Below are 15,567 nucleotides of genomic sequence, written 5' to 3' on the forward strand. Positions count from 1 at the left end.
TGGTGGCAAGGAAGGTACGTATATTAAACAAATACCATTTTTTTCTTGATTTTTTATGTTGCCTATAAAGTGTTTGATAAAATACCTGTAAAACTTTGTTGTTGTTTTATATACAGTGAGATTTTGAAGGTGCAGACCATGTGTTTGTGAAAATGCCGCACAGACGAACTCGGCTTGAACAGGCCCGAGTTGTTGACCAAACCGAGCTGAGCTAGCCAATCAGGCTTGAGGACTGAGCCGAGCCGAGTTCGAGCTGGAGTTAGCAAGTGGCCGAGCTGAGTCAAGCTGTGCCAAGCTCGACTCGGTTCGACTCGTGTACACCTCTATGTGTGTGTATACACACTTAAATTTTAAGTTTCAGATCCAGTCACAAGTGCACCTAGGTTTTGAGTTGTGATTTCATCCTGCAGATACCTGTTGCACCCGACCCGACTTGGTGCCTACTCGACCTGACTCAGTGCTTCTGACCGGGTCGGATTTGGTTCGGATTAATCCAGGCCAAACCCGGACTCGGATCGGGTCAGGCATACTGGACTCACTACCGAGTCAAGTCGAGTCAAGTTCAGGTCAGGCCTATTTCAAAACCAGATCCAGTCGGATCAGCCCCAACTCGGTCCTACTCAACTGATGCCCACCTCCAGTTATATGACATTCATATGCTCACGCCCCTCTTTTTTCAATAAGTGCGGGAGCCTCTCCTCGGATAGAGAGGATAGGGGAATCTGTATCAAATGACAAAAACACCCTAATGGCACCTAAACCGTCCATCAGGGTCCATCCACCATAAAAGGCTTCAAAAAAAAAAAATTGCAGCTACCCCAAAATCAGGCTATTCTACTTGTCAGGTGGGCCACACAATAGAAAACAACAGATAACCACTCAAAAGTCTCCAAAATAACTCAGTGGACCACCTAATAATGATCAAATCAGATATTTTTTTGGGATATCCCATTTTCATAAATGGTTGGGTGACATACATGCACTAAGCATTATTGTGCATGAGATTATGGTGAAATGGTCAATTGCTCAAACAGACCGTTCTAATAGATGGTGTTTCCTTGCGCTGGAAATTCTGCTTCCAACTTTCACAAAGAAAAACTTTGATACTCTGGCAGGGGTGATGGATGATATGCAGGCAATTGCATATGTGGTATATAATTAAGTCAAATTTAATTATACAAGTTATGCGTGCCCGTTTTCATGTAATATTGGACATTGGTAGACACTTATTGGACAGTAAAAAATGAAAATTATCCAAGGATCCTATTTCAATAAAGAAGCTTCTATGATTTGGGAGGCTAGGATCATTAGAATAATCTGATTTTGGGACTTCCACAAATTTAACTAATTAATTTAAGTTAATATATGTCACATGTACAATTTTGCAGTGCCTAATTATCAAATGCCTGCCTGAGTATCACAATAAGGAGGTGTGCATCTAAAAACTTCTTATTTTCTAAAAGTATAGTGGGACCCACTAGAGTAGAAGTTTGGTTTATCAAATCCGAATTACTTACGCGCCCGCTACACACCCACACACGCCATAGTAGGATTTCATCACCTATGGATTTTGAACCGAAGACCTCGTGTTGAAACTCCTTGGAGTCTACCACTTAGGCAAGGACTAGAACCCAAATCCAAATTACCTGCTTCTGTCTCATGAGCACAAAAATGAGGAAGATCCATAACTCAAGTGGGCCACGTGATAGAAATCAATAAAGATTAAATGCTCCACCGTTGAAATATTCATGGGACCCCGTGGGATTGACCTTTTGAACTTTTTGGATGGCATATAAACATGGTGGTCATCCCTGTGAAGCTTGTCATGGTAGGCATTTTCCTTCCCGCCTTTTCCTCTGCCTTATTTTTGGGCTCATGCCCCCAGCATAAGCTGAAAAAAGGATGAACATAGTAGATTTCTCACAAACATCATGGTGGGCCTTACCTAACTTTCCACCACATGAACTTCTCATAAGTAGGGTTGGAGGCAATCCACTTTCAGTTTATCAACCATGGCTCCACTTTATAAAAGCCAAGTGGTATGTACGTTGATCAAAGATGCAGACCAAGTGTTCGTACAATGTCTTTTGGGCCCAAAAGTTTTAATTTTGGGCATGGACTGGTGAGGCTGGCAATGGCCAAGTAAGCCTAAATGGGCACTCGAGCCCAACGTGGCATGGGCTAAGGATGAGTGTAGCTAAATAGGTTTGGGCATTAATTAGTGGCCAGATAGGGATAAGGAGGATTGTGCATATATATATATATATATATATATATATATATATATATATATATATATATATATATATATATATATATATATATATAACAAATTTCGTAATCGATCTAAAATTTTAGTAGGCCATAGCAAAGAGAAATGTAAATCAAGGAAGAAAACTATTTTCGTTTTTCATGGCTCACCAAAGTTTTAGATCAAAGTAAAATTTGGGCCCCGGGGTTTAATGAGGTGCTGCTTCACAAGGACCGTTCAGATTTTTGAATCATATCACGTATGATGAGTTCTCAAAAAAGTTCGCACGAGTTCCATGCAAACTGGTGCGCAACTGAGCATTCAGCTATATATATATATATATATATATATATAGAGAGAGAGAGAGAGAGAGAGAGAGAGAGAGAGAGAGAGAGTGGTACCTCATGGGAACTTTCCATGAGGTCGAGCCGTGGGCTCCACCTTGATGTATGTTGAACACCTACCCCATCAGTCACATGCACCATTCCATGATGGGCCATGGGCTTAAAAATCAAGTCAATCCATGACTTGGGTGGGTCACACCACAACCGTTGAGGGGGGTTATCCTCCCATTAAAACATTCATAATAATTTTTTGGGCCTACTGAGATGTGTTTCACAAATTCAGCCCATCCATTGTGTGTGTGTGTGTCCCACTGGGATGAGCGGTAAGACCAAGTTTCAACGGCATCCAAAAGTCAAGTGGGCACCACCAAGTGCTTTTATATGTTTTAGGCATGTCTTTACAAGGTTTTAGATGGTATGACCCACCTGAGTTATGTATACAGCGATTTCTTGGGATATCTTATAAACTAAAGGGGACCCATAAAATGCACGGTGTTGATGTTCGACACACATCACACTGGGGCCCACAACACTTCCCATGAGGTAGATCTTATGGTGTCACACACACAGAGTACTATGAGGTCGACCTCATGCAACTTTCCACAAGGCCGAGTTGTGTGGGCCCCACTGCGATGTGTGTCGAAAATCTACCCCATCTGTCTGATGCACCATTCCATGGTGGCCACGGACTTGAAAATCAAGTCAATCCATAACTTGGGTGGGCCACGCCACATTCAACGGTTGAGAGGGTTACCCTCCCATTAAAACATTCATTTATTACGCCCACCGAGATGTGGTTCACAAGTACAGTCCATCCAATGTGTGTGTCCTACTTGGATAAGGTGTCAGACCAAGTTTCACCCTCATCCAGTACTTGAAGTGGGCCCCACCAAGTGCTTTGTGTGTTTTAGGCACGTCTTCGCATGGTTTTAGATGCTATGGCCCACCTGAGTTCCGGGTACGGCTGATTTTTGGGATATCCCGTAACCTTAAGGGGACCCATCAAATTCACGGTGTTGATTTTTGACACACATCACGGTGGGGCCCACACAACTCGACCTCATGGGAATTGGGAAGTCTCACACACACACACACACACACACACACACACACACACACACATATATATATATATATATATATATATATATATATATATATATATACACGGGAAAAGGTACTATGCGCTCTACCTCACGAGTCTGTCCCATGAGGTCGAGCTGTGTGGGCCCCTCCGTGATGCGTTTCGAAAATCTACCCCATCAGTCAGATGCACTATTCCATCGTGGCCTAGGTCTCAAAAATCAAGTCAATCCGTGACTTGTGTGGGCCACACACACACACACACACACACACACACACACACATATATATATATATATATATATATATATTAGTTTCTATTATAAATCTAACATTTTGAGTTGGTTGGTTATGATCCATTTGGGTAGGGATTCTCACTTCATTGAAATTTAAGTCCTAATTTTAGCCATGCACTCTATGTAGGATTCTACACTAAATTAGTGTGATCTAATGTTTAGATTGCACGGGGTATCCAAACTTAGGATCAGACTTAAATCTCAATTATGCAAAATCCCCTACTCAAATGAATCTTTCTTTAAAAATAAAAAAAAAATCAAATCAAATCATAAATAAATACTCAATATCCCTATGAGTGTAGAAACCCTAATAATTGTGAGTAGAGATATCTATTTCAGGCCTAACATAGGTGTAGTCATGAATATAATATCCATTGACAGCTATAGGAATTTGTAACCCTAAACCCTAAGCCCTAAGTCAGTCCATTGCCGCCTCTATACATGGGTCATTTCCAATTAAGCTGTTGCTAGGTCTAGGTCATCGGCACATGCTTGGGCTACAAAAAGACTCATCTGGTCATCATGTTACCTAAGCACATCATTTTAGCTTATTCTTTTTTAGAGGTCCCTAGTTCATCTGGTTAGATCATAAATTACTGTCCATACGGCATGTAAGCCATTCATTAGGTTAGCCCCACCACAAAGATTACCTTGTGTAGAAATCCACGACATCCACTAATCAGGTGGACCACGCTTGTATTTTGTTATTTATCAACAGCTAACCATTGTTTATATGGTGTGGCCCACCTAATGAGTTGATTTTTGCACATTCATGGTGGTTAACCTATTGGAAGGGTTGGATGTCGCCTGCCCACCAAAGGTTGGAAGTCAGCCACTGATGGACATTTAAGTTATGGATGAAACGGTTAGGCTGACCACCCACCCATCACATAAAGCTTCTAGAAAGCTTTTTGTTTTTGGTTTTTTTTTTTTTTTTGTTTTTTTGTTTTTTTGTTTTTTTTTATTATAAAAAAATTAAAATAAAATAAAATACAATCAAGCAGTTGCCTGTATAGCTACCATCTTCCAAGCCACATGCTCCAATGCTCTCTAGCATTATAAGATATAGTGCTTCAAGTTGCATTTTAATACTTAGGCAGCCTAATCCATCACATAAAACTTCTAGAAAGCTTTTTTGTTTTTTTCAATTAAAATAAAATCAAGCATTTACCTGTATAACTACCATCTTCCAACCCACAAATGCTCCAATGCTCTCAAGCATTATTAAGTTATAGTGCTTCAAGTTGCATTTCAACACTTAGGCAGCCTAATCCATGAATCCGAATGCACTCATTTCACGAGCTACCATGCAAACAACACATTGATCCCAAAAAAATATGAGCCATTTGATTAACAGCCTATTAGATGGATGGACGGTCAAGACCATTTACACAAAAATTGGGTTCAATCAACAAGTTAGTCCATCATCGATTTATTAGAAACCATCATGGATTGCTTATGATTCTAAAGAATTGTTTTTTTAGGCTATTGTAACCATCCCAACAAGTTGGTCCATCATCGATTCATTAGAAACCATCATGGCTGGCTTATGAGTCTAAAGAATTGCTTTTTTAGGCCATCATAACTATTCCATTCATGACTTTGGAAAAAAGGATTAACAATAGAAAATATGGTGAATTCAAGGATAGATAATATTATCCAAATCATCTGCTTGCCATAGGCAAAAAAATAATGTTTTCCTACACTATGATTAGTTCACGTCATCACTGATGTTGTCAGTACTTCCGCATTAAATGCAGTGTGTGATGATGTGGCCCAATTAGATTGCAACAAATCAGATTTTTCTGCTTGTGGCAAGAAGATGATCCAAATTCTTATCCAATCTGTAAGATTCTTGCATTTGTAGTCCATTAAAATGTATTATGCACTCAATGGATAGTTCAAATCGATTGATCGGACTTTCCAAGTGAATTGACGTAGGGGAGGACGTGAGGTTGAGCACCATCTTCCTAAGGGGGGTAACTGTTCCGAATCCACGAAACTTCTCTAGACACCTCACAGATACTTTTCGAATCCACGAGAAAGATAACAACTAAATAGAAAATAAATTCTATAAAATTCAAAATTGATTGATGATTGAAATAAATGAGTTCACAACCCTTTAAATAGGGATACCAAGCAATGAAAGAGAAATCAGAAGCAAACTATAACTAAAACTCCTAGAATTCGCAACTTACTACTATTTATAGACGGTCGTGATGTCTACTAGTGTGCAAGGTTTTCGGCTAAAAATAGTGTCCTATTTGGCTTCACCAAGTTGTTCTCCTAATTATTCTAAGCACTTCTCGCGTTGGGCACAACTCCTAAAGCCCAATGGATGAAGAGTTATAATCAAACTAAAACTTACTATTTATAGTAAAAACGGAATTAAAATAGGGAAATGACCGTCGATTTTGTGGTATTTCACAAATTCGACTTGCATAACCTGGCGTAGAGGTGTTTGGTGGCTAAAGTAGCTCGTTCTCACCCGAAATCATATATTTTACGCTTGATAACTCATTCCGAATTGCGAGATACGCTTGATTTAAGGTCTGACGATCTGGATCACTTTTGTTGTCAATCGGGCCTTTTCTGATTCATCTTGGCCATGAAATTATCCGTGACCCACTCTACATCAGTCCCCTCCACTTCAAAAGAACGGATGATTGGTATTGGTCCAATCTTCTTATTCTTCAACTAGTTGTACATCTCGGTCAGAAATCTTTCTTTGCACAGATGGACCATGACATGGTCCCCCACGTCGAACACTTTTTGTTGCCGATGCTTGTCCGCTTGCTCCTTTACTTCTCGTTCGAGGCTTGTAGCTTGGTCTGCACCTCCACATGAATGCCCATGATTTTGTCTGTCATATATTCTGCTGCAATGCTCATGCTTAGGAGCTTAGGCAGAGGGACCAAGTTAAGTATGTGGTGAGGCACTCGTCTGTAAATAATCTAGAACGAAGATTTTTCCGTCGAGCAGTTCACCATGTTTTTGAATGCAAACTCCGCTTGAGACAAGGTCAAATTCCACTGTTTCGATTTTTCTCCTGAAATACGTTGAAGGAGGTTTCCCAACGTGCGATTCATGACCTCGGTCTACCCATTAGTCTGTGGGTGGTAGGCGTTGTTGAATTGAAGTTGTGTATCGAATCGAGTCCGCAAAGTTTGCCAAAAGTGGCTAATGAACTTTGTGTCTCGGTCAGAAGTAATAGTATTGGAAACCTCGTGTAGCTGCACAACCTCTCTGAAAAATAGATTCGTCACGTGTGTTACATCAAGAGTATTCTTACATGGGATAAAGTGCATCATCGTGGAGAAACAATATACCACCACGAACACTGAATCCATGCCACGCTGTATTTGTGAGAGACCAAGCACGAAGTTCATAGATAAATCCTCATAAGGGCTGTCAGGTATAGGCAACAGGGTGTAGAGGCTCGTATTCTAAGTTTGCCCCTTAAAAGTCTGACAAACATAATAACGCTGAACTGTTTTTCCCACATCATGTACCAATTGCGGCTAGTAATATAACTCCTCCACAAGAGATCGTATCTTGTCTTGCCTAAGGTGTCAATTAAGGCCACCTTTATGTAGCTCTTGGATGATCTGTTCCCTTAACGTTTTGGGGATGCACAGTCGATTCCCCTTGAACGGGAACCCATCTTTCATATGTAGGTCACCGGAGTGACCTTCTTGTCATCTAACCCATGCGTCCTTAAAATCGTCATCGTCGACATATATGCCCTTGAGGCGCTCGTACCCGACGACCTTATTGCTCATGGTGACCAACAAAGTTGCACGACGACTCAGTACATTGGCTACTTTATTCTGTTATCCAGACTTGTGTTTTAGTATGAACGTGAATTCCTGCAAAAATGAAATCCACCTAGCATACACATAGTTAATGTTAGCTTAGTTATTAATGAATTTGAGAGCTTGATGGTATGTATAAAGTATGAATTCCCTTTAAATTAAATAATGTTGCCAGTGTCGCAGTGCCCGGACCACTGCGTACAATTCGATCTCATGTGTAGACCACTTCTTGCGTGCATCACTAAGTTTCTCACTGTGGAAGGCTACCGGCCTACCTTCTTGAGACAAAACTCCCATAATTCTGACATATGAGGCCTCACATTCGACTTCAAACAGTTTGTTGAAGTTGGGAAGTACAAGAATCGGGGTTGTGGATAACCTATGTTTGATTTCAGCAAAGCTCCTGTCGGCTTCATTAGTCCACTGAAATTGTCCCTTCTTCATGCAATCCGTGATTGGTAATGTAATGGTACCAAAATTCTTCACAAATTGACAATAGAATGTTACCAGTCTATGAAAACTTCGTACTTTGTGAATATTTGTAGGAATCGATCATTCCTTGATTTCCTTCACCTTTTCTTCATCCATCCGAATGCCCATGGATGTCACGACAAAGTCTAAAAACAACAGACTATTGGTCATGAAGCTTCACTTTTTAAAATTGAGATACAGTTTATTTCCAGTGAGCACTTGAAGGACCTTCTTGAAGTGTTCCATATGGGTGGTTTCGTCTTGATTGTATATCAAAGTATCATCGAAATAAACTACAACGAACCGCCTAATGAAAGGTTTCAGAACTTGGTTCCTCAACCTCATGAATGTGCTAGGCATGTCCAAAAGACCGAAGGGCATGACCATCCATTCGTACAACCCTTCCTTGAACTTAAAGGCCATTTTCTACTCATCACCTGACCGTATGCAAATCTAATGGTAGCCGCTGCTTATATACAATTTAGAAAATAATTTCGCGCCCTCAAGCATGTCCAACATATCGTCCAGACGTAATATGAGAAACCTGTACTTTATAGTGATCTTGTTTATGGTTCGACTGTCGACACATATGCGCCAACTCCCATCTTTCTTAGGAGTTAATAGAGCCGGTACGACGCATGAGCTCATGCTTTCTCTGATGAGACCCTTACGGATCAATTCCTCCACTTGTTCTTGCAGAATTTCGCACTCCTTTGGATTCATCTGATAGTGAGGACGATTGGGTAAGCTGAATCTAGGGATAAGATCGATATGATGTTGGATATCTCGCATGGGAGGTAATCCATTGGGAAGGTCATTAGGCTAGATTTCTTTAAACTCATGCAGTAAGGGTTTTAGTTCAGCAGGGATGTTGGTGGGATCGAGTTCTTTCCCTTTTACAATTAGTGCATAGACCTATTCTGTTTCTTTGGATTCCTCCACGAAGTCCCGTTTGGTTAAAGGAAATGACTCTCCACTTTAGAAGTTTCAGGTGGTCCCTCTGGATCTATATGAGCCAATATGGTTTTCTGCTCATCCTTGACTAAAATATACACATTATCTCGCCCTTTATGAGTGGCGTCACGGTCGGATTGCCAGGGTTGACCGAGTAGTATGTGACATGCTTCCATGTCAACCATATCGCATATTACTTCTTCCTTATAATGTTTACTAATGGAAAAGGATATGATGCGCTATTCAGTTACCTTTGTTTTGCTGACCATCTTGATCCAACCGATCGTATATGGGGAGGGATGATGCTCCGTTTTCAATTGTAAGTTTTTTTACCATTATCCTGGAGATGATGTTCTCTCTGCTTTCACTGTCGATGGTCACATCACAGACTTTTCGATTCACGGTACACCTAGTTCGGAAGATGTTATGTCGTTGTGGGTGTACTTCTTTCCTTGATGCATACAATAGTCACCTCATAACGAGCGATTTGCCACGATCCTGCTGAACCCAACCTGACTCCTGTTTCATCTTCTATAGCGTGCTCTGGTTCCTTAATACCTGGATGTTTGTCGGCATTTTCAGCAGTACCATCATTGATGGCCAAATTCGTCACTTGTCATTGGGGACAAGTATTTGATAGGTGACCCGACTAGCCATAACGAAAGCAATGGTCTAGCCTTGGCCGAGCATAGGGGTTCGGAATTCTTCTTGGCCAGCAGCAGTCGATACGCTCCTTTAGGGCCTAGTTTGTCTGCTTCCTTGATCCTAGTTCATGGATATAGGAGGTTAGGTGCGTGCTCATACAAACTCCTTCTCCTTGGGCTGTGGGGCTCCCTGGGGCGGACCTATCGTGACGACCCTTACGGTAGAATAGATCTGTGTGTTAGAATGTTCAAGTTGTGCTTCCGCCCGGGTAGCCAATTTGATTGCATCATTCATCATCCCAATGGATTGCATCTGGATCCGATCCTGGATCGTTATACGTAATCCACCGTTGAACCAGACGACTTGCTGCGATTCAGTCTCAAACAAATCGTCATGTGCCGCCAGGCGGTAGAATTCTTCTGTATATTCTCTCACTGGCCAACTACACCGTTGACAATTATGGTATTGTTGGAATAATACCTGATTGTAGTCACTAGGGAGGAATCGGGTGCGTAGTAGTTGCTTCATCCGTTACCATGTGTGGATTGATGCTTTCGTCTGTCTGGTCTGTGTAAGTTGTAGTTGTTCCCACTAAGCTGAAGCTCCGCCGTTCAACTGTAGGCCATAAGTTTGACCTTTTTTTCTTTAGGGATGTCTATATAGTCGAAGAATCGCTTAACTTTAGAAAGCCAATCGAGGAAATCCTCAATGTGCAGTTGGCCATTAAAGCCAAGAATGTCGACCCTCATCTTGAACTCCTGATATGTTCGATTTACTCAATCACCGATTTGTCTGGGATATTAGAGGGTTATGTTGTCGATCTCTTCCTTGCTGGATCCCCCTTCTTCAAAAATGATCATTTGATGCGCTATTGGCACTATCTTATGATTAGGGCGATTACGAGTTTCAATAATTGGTGGTGGAGGATTACCACTAGGACAATAAAGTTGCCCTATGGACTCCGTCATGAGAGTGATAGAAGCCTGCAGTCCTTGCATGGCTTGCTGATTCTCTCATTGTGCTGCTTTGAAAGCTGCTAAAAGATGACCTCATGGAGGACCATCTATAGGATTGTTACCTGACCTGTCGTTAGAAGCCATGGATCTGAGGAAAGTCTCGCTTTGACACCAAATTGACGCAAGGGAGGACCTGAGGTCGAGCATCGTCTTCCTCTGGGTGATAACTGTTCCGAATCCACAAAACTTCTCTGGACTCCTCACAAAGACTTCTCGAATCCACGAGAAAGAAAGCAAACAAAATAGAAAATAAATTCTATAAAATTCGAAATTGATTGATGATTGAAATAAATGAGTTCACAACCCTTTAATTAGGGATACCAAGCAATGGGAGAGAAATCAGAAGCAAACTATAATTAAAACTCCTAGAATTTGCAACTTACTATAAATAGTAAACTTACTATTTATAGACGGTAGTGAGTGTCCTATTTGGCTCCACCAAGCCGTTCTCCTAATTATTCTAAGCACTTCTCGTGTTGGGCGCAACTCCTAAAGCCCAACAGATGAAGAGTTATAATCAAACTAAAACTTACTATTTATAGTAAAAACAGAATTAAAATAGGGAAATGACCGTCGATCTGGCGGTATTTCGCTAATCCAGCTTGTGCAACCCAGCGTAGCAGGGTTGGGTGGCTAAAGTAGCTTGTTCTACCCTGAAATCATATATTTTACACTTGATAACTCATTTTGGATTACGGGATACGCCTGATTTAAGGTTTGACTGTCCAGATCACTTTTGTCGTCAATCGGGCCTTTTTTGAACCATCTTGGCAATGAAATGTCCGCGACCCACTCTACATCATGAATCGATGCAACTAGCAGCATTGTAACTTATAGTGTCCCGAGAGCACTGGAACATTGCTCATTGCCATTAATATAAATTAGTAAATTCATGGTAGAATTTTTCTTCCCATTGGATTTCTTGGTTCTTTTTCTTGCTTCTCTTATATTGTAATGCTTAAATAATTTTATAGAACAAAAATAGGATAGAATTTTTAAAACTTACCTATAACCAAAATACAAAATGGACAGTGAAGTGAAAAATAAATTGCTGGTATCGCACCCACATTTTCATCCTTCATCACTCAATTGCAGAAGCTATGGCCTTCTCACAAATCGGCCCTGCGAAAAAAGTAAAATAATAATAATAATAATAATAATAATAATAATAATAATAAATATTTTATAGTTATGGAAGTAAAAATGAAAAAAAAAAAAAAAAAAGTTCCTAGGAGTCATATTAAGTGAAAAAAAAAAAGCATTTTTTTTTAGAATAACTGAAGTGGCCCACATGAATTATCATGCGTTCGATGCATCTGAGATGCAAAATAGTGTGGTGAAAATGAGCTGCATGTCTAGCCTGATATGGACATTTAATAATTAGAGTGTATTTGGTTTGCACCATATATATATATCATGATTAATTAGTCTAATTTGGGGCAAAATATCATGACATTTCATGATATTGGGTGCAACCAAACACACCCTAGATTAAAATATTTAGGATAGTACTAAATATTTAAAATTATCATGTTAAAATATATAAAAGTTTGGGATAAACAAATGTGTGGCCCGCATTTGTTGGTTATAACAATTTTCTTTCTTAGCTAAACAAGTTCAGTACTTATTTCAACTTTAGAAATAAAAAAAGAGACCATGTGGACGACATGGCTTAAGTCAAGTCTTGTCGCTTTAGAAGCTGTGATAATAGCCACCGAGTTTCTTAGTGACTTGGCTTGAAATTTCATTGATTGAGTTGACTCGGCCAAGTTTCTAGTTGGGTCACTGAGTTTTGAAACCATATGACCATGTGGACGACATGGCTTAAGTCAATCTTTCCTTCTTCTAATCTAAGGTGAGCGGAAAAAAATCATTTAGTCCCTTCTATATTCCACATAAATGCCAAAAGACTCAGTGACTCAGACGGATTCGTTTAGTCTCAATTCAAGTCGTGACTGGCCCTTGTCAGGATTGAATTGGCCCAACTTGTCCAAGTTGGGCATGAATGGCCTAGGTAACTCATGGTGTCGAATTGGATCGGGTCTGACTGAGTCTGAGTTGACTTAGATGAGTTGCATAGGACTCATCCGAGTCTTAAAACCATGAAGAGGGGAGAGAGAAGAAGAAGAAGAAGAAATCAGTCTTGCCTCCGCCCAAGGCCTTCTATCTGCATTAACTTCCTGAACTTAGGTAGCGAATTTTCTTTGAAAAAAAATCTACATCTCCTCTTCACCTTGTACCTTAACACGCTCACCACTCTAACACTCGCATTTTCATTGACATGTTGCCACTGATGTGCCATTTCCAAATATAAATCAAAATTCTCGAGCTCAGCCTGTTAAAGATCCTGACATCAATCACCATATCCAACATTCCAACTAAACAAAAACAAGAGTATAACACAAGAAAATTAAGAAAATTAAAAATTACAATAAATAGTGCTAGCACATTCTGCCAAAATTTCAGCACTATTTAACTAGCATTCATGTTCCAGATTTCTCAACACACCATACGACACACACGGCAGAGTTAAAATCAGGACCTCTTTTTTTCTCTTTTTGATAAATTTCTCTAAAAAAATTAAATTACAATGACTATTAGTAAATTAGCTCTTCAATGGGACCACATTATTAGAATGTAAAAATTCTATAAGGTAGGCCTTATTGATCAATAGTCCGGATCTCCTTAAGATTTGGATAATGTGATCAAGTATATTAGTGGATCCCATAAAGTTTTTTTTTTTTTTGGTTAGCTTGTTAGTGCTGGGGATTTGTGTTGCAGAATTACACCGATCTAGATATAGGATAACAATTCAATAGTAACAAACAATCACAGAAGAACACAAAGTTTTAACGTGGAAAACCCTTACGGGAAAAAACCCCGGCACAAAGCGACAGAAATCTACTATGAAATAGAAATTACAAGAGAGAGGACTTACCCGATTTGAACAACCTTGAATCTCACCCTTGCTACACCCTTTAATAATCCTAAAACCCCTTTAGAAAACTTTAGAATATCTTAGAATAACCCTAGATACCCCTATTTATAATTTTAGGAAACTTTTCTTTCGCACCCTTGCAAAACCGCATCAGATTTCCGCAGTCCGCATAAGATTTTGACTCGAATCTATGTAACCTTGACTGGTCGAAGGATGGCCACGACTGGTCGAGCAACCCGCTCGACCGGTCGTGCAATCCCCTCGACCGGTCGAGCATCCCAGACACCAAAAAACTGAGCTTGCTGGACTTTGAGTCGAGCGGGCCACGACCGGTCGTGCAGCTCCCTCGATCGGTCGTGCCAGTCCCACGACCGGTCGAGCATATCAAAAAATGTCAGATTTAAGACATCTGACAACAATCTCCACAATGTCTTCAATCTTCAACTGTGTACCTTTTTGACCTTTTCTCTTATTTCTGCATTGCATCATAGCTTCAATCAACGCTTCTCGTGCATACTCTGTCCTTCTTTTACGCCATCGCCAAGCCCAGAGAAGTTGCACAGAACTTGAACTTCTTTGTAGGAACGACCTTGGTGAGCATGTTTACTGGATTCACTCTGGTGTGAATCTTTTCTAATGTGACGCCTCCTTCCTCAAGCACCTGTTAGATAAAGTGATGGCGAACATCAATGTGTTTAGTATGTGAGTGATAAACATAATATTTAACCAAATTGATAGCGCTCTCGTTATCACAGTTAACCAGCACGGCCTCCTGCTGAAGTCCCAACTGATTTATCATGCTTTTGAGCCAAACACCTTGTCACGCCCCGAACTCGGAAACCGGGCTCACAAAATTCCCGATCGCTGAATCCGGCACCGACAGCCTCCGTAGAACCCTATTCTCGGCTCCCGACACCCATTTACCAGGTTCCAATCCTGAGATCCTACAAGGAGGATTTCTAATATCAATTTAATTCATAATGAGCATAAACATAATTAAGCATAACTCACGAACAATAACCATAAGAACACCATCACAAAATCTACTATGATAAAAAACTTTTAAGTACAATGCGTCTGAAAGGAAATACAAGATGATGATAATAACAGAAACTCAAAAGCTCGACTGCACGCTCCAACTGCTACAAGGCTATGACTGCGACTGCATCTTAGCGTTACCTGCACGCATCGATCATGCATAAGCTTGTAGAAAGCTTAGAGGGTGGTGTAAGTGTGTGCGCAATATAAGCGTCCTCAGAATGCAAGGTCAGAGTAATGTGGAATCATGGTGATGAGTACATGAATGTAATTAGCCGTACCAAGGCTATGCGGTGCAAGATATGAATGCTATCGACCATAATACGGCCATGCGATGCGAGATGCAACTCAAGCATGCCAATCCTCATCATATATTAGTACAGTTCTCATTCTGGATAATCACTGGGGTTTAGTACACTCCAAGTGGCACTGCCGCTCTCCTAGCCGCACAGTCCAAGTGAACGTAAGAAACCTCACTATCCGCCTGGCCAATAGTCTGTCAATACCTATCCGACATATCGATAGCGGATCCATTCGCGAGCTGGTCAAACTCAGCCTAGTATTGTCCCCTACCCTCGGACGAGTAAGGCCACACCCATTTTCAACCGACCACGACATAGTGGGAGACGCGACCTCCTTGTATTCGGCCCTTGTGCGCTCATATATCCATTCGGTCTCGACGTTGGAGTCATCCTCTATTACCATCGGGTTTAGAA

The sequence above is a fragment of the Magnolia sinica genome, chromosome 10 (assembly GCF_029962835.1).
Source record: "Magnolia sinica isolate HGM2019 chromosome 10, MsV1, whole genome shotgun sequence".
Classification (NCBI taxonomy): Eukaryota; Viridiplantae; Streptophyta; class Magnoliopsida; order Magnoliales; family Magnoliaceae; genus Magnolia; species Magnolia sinica.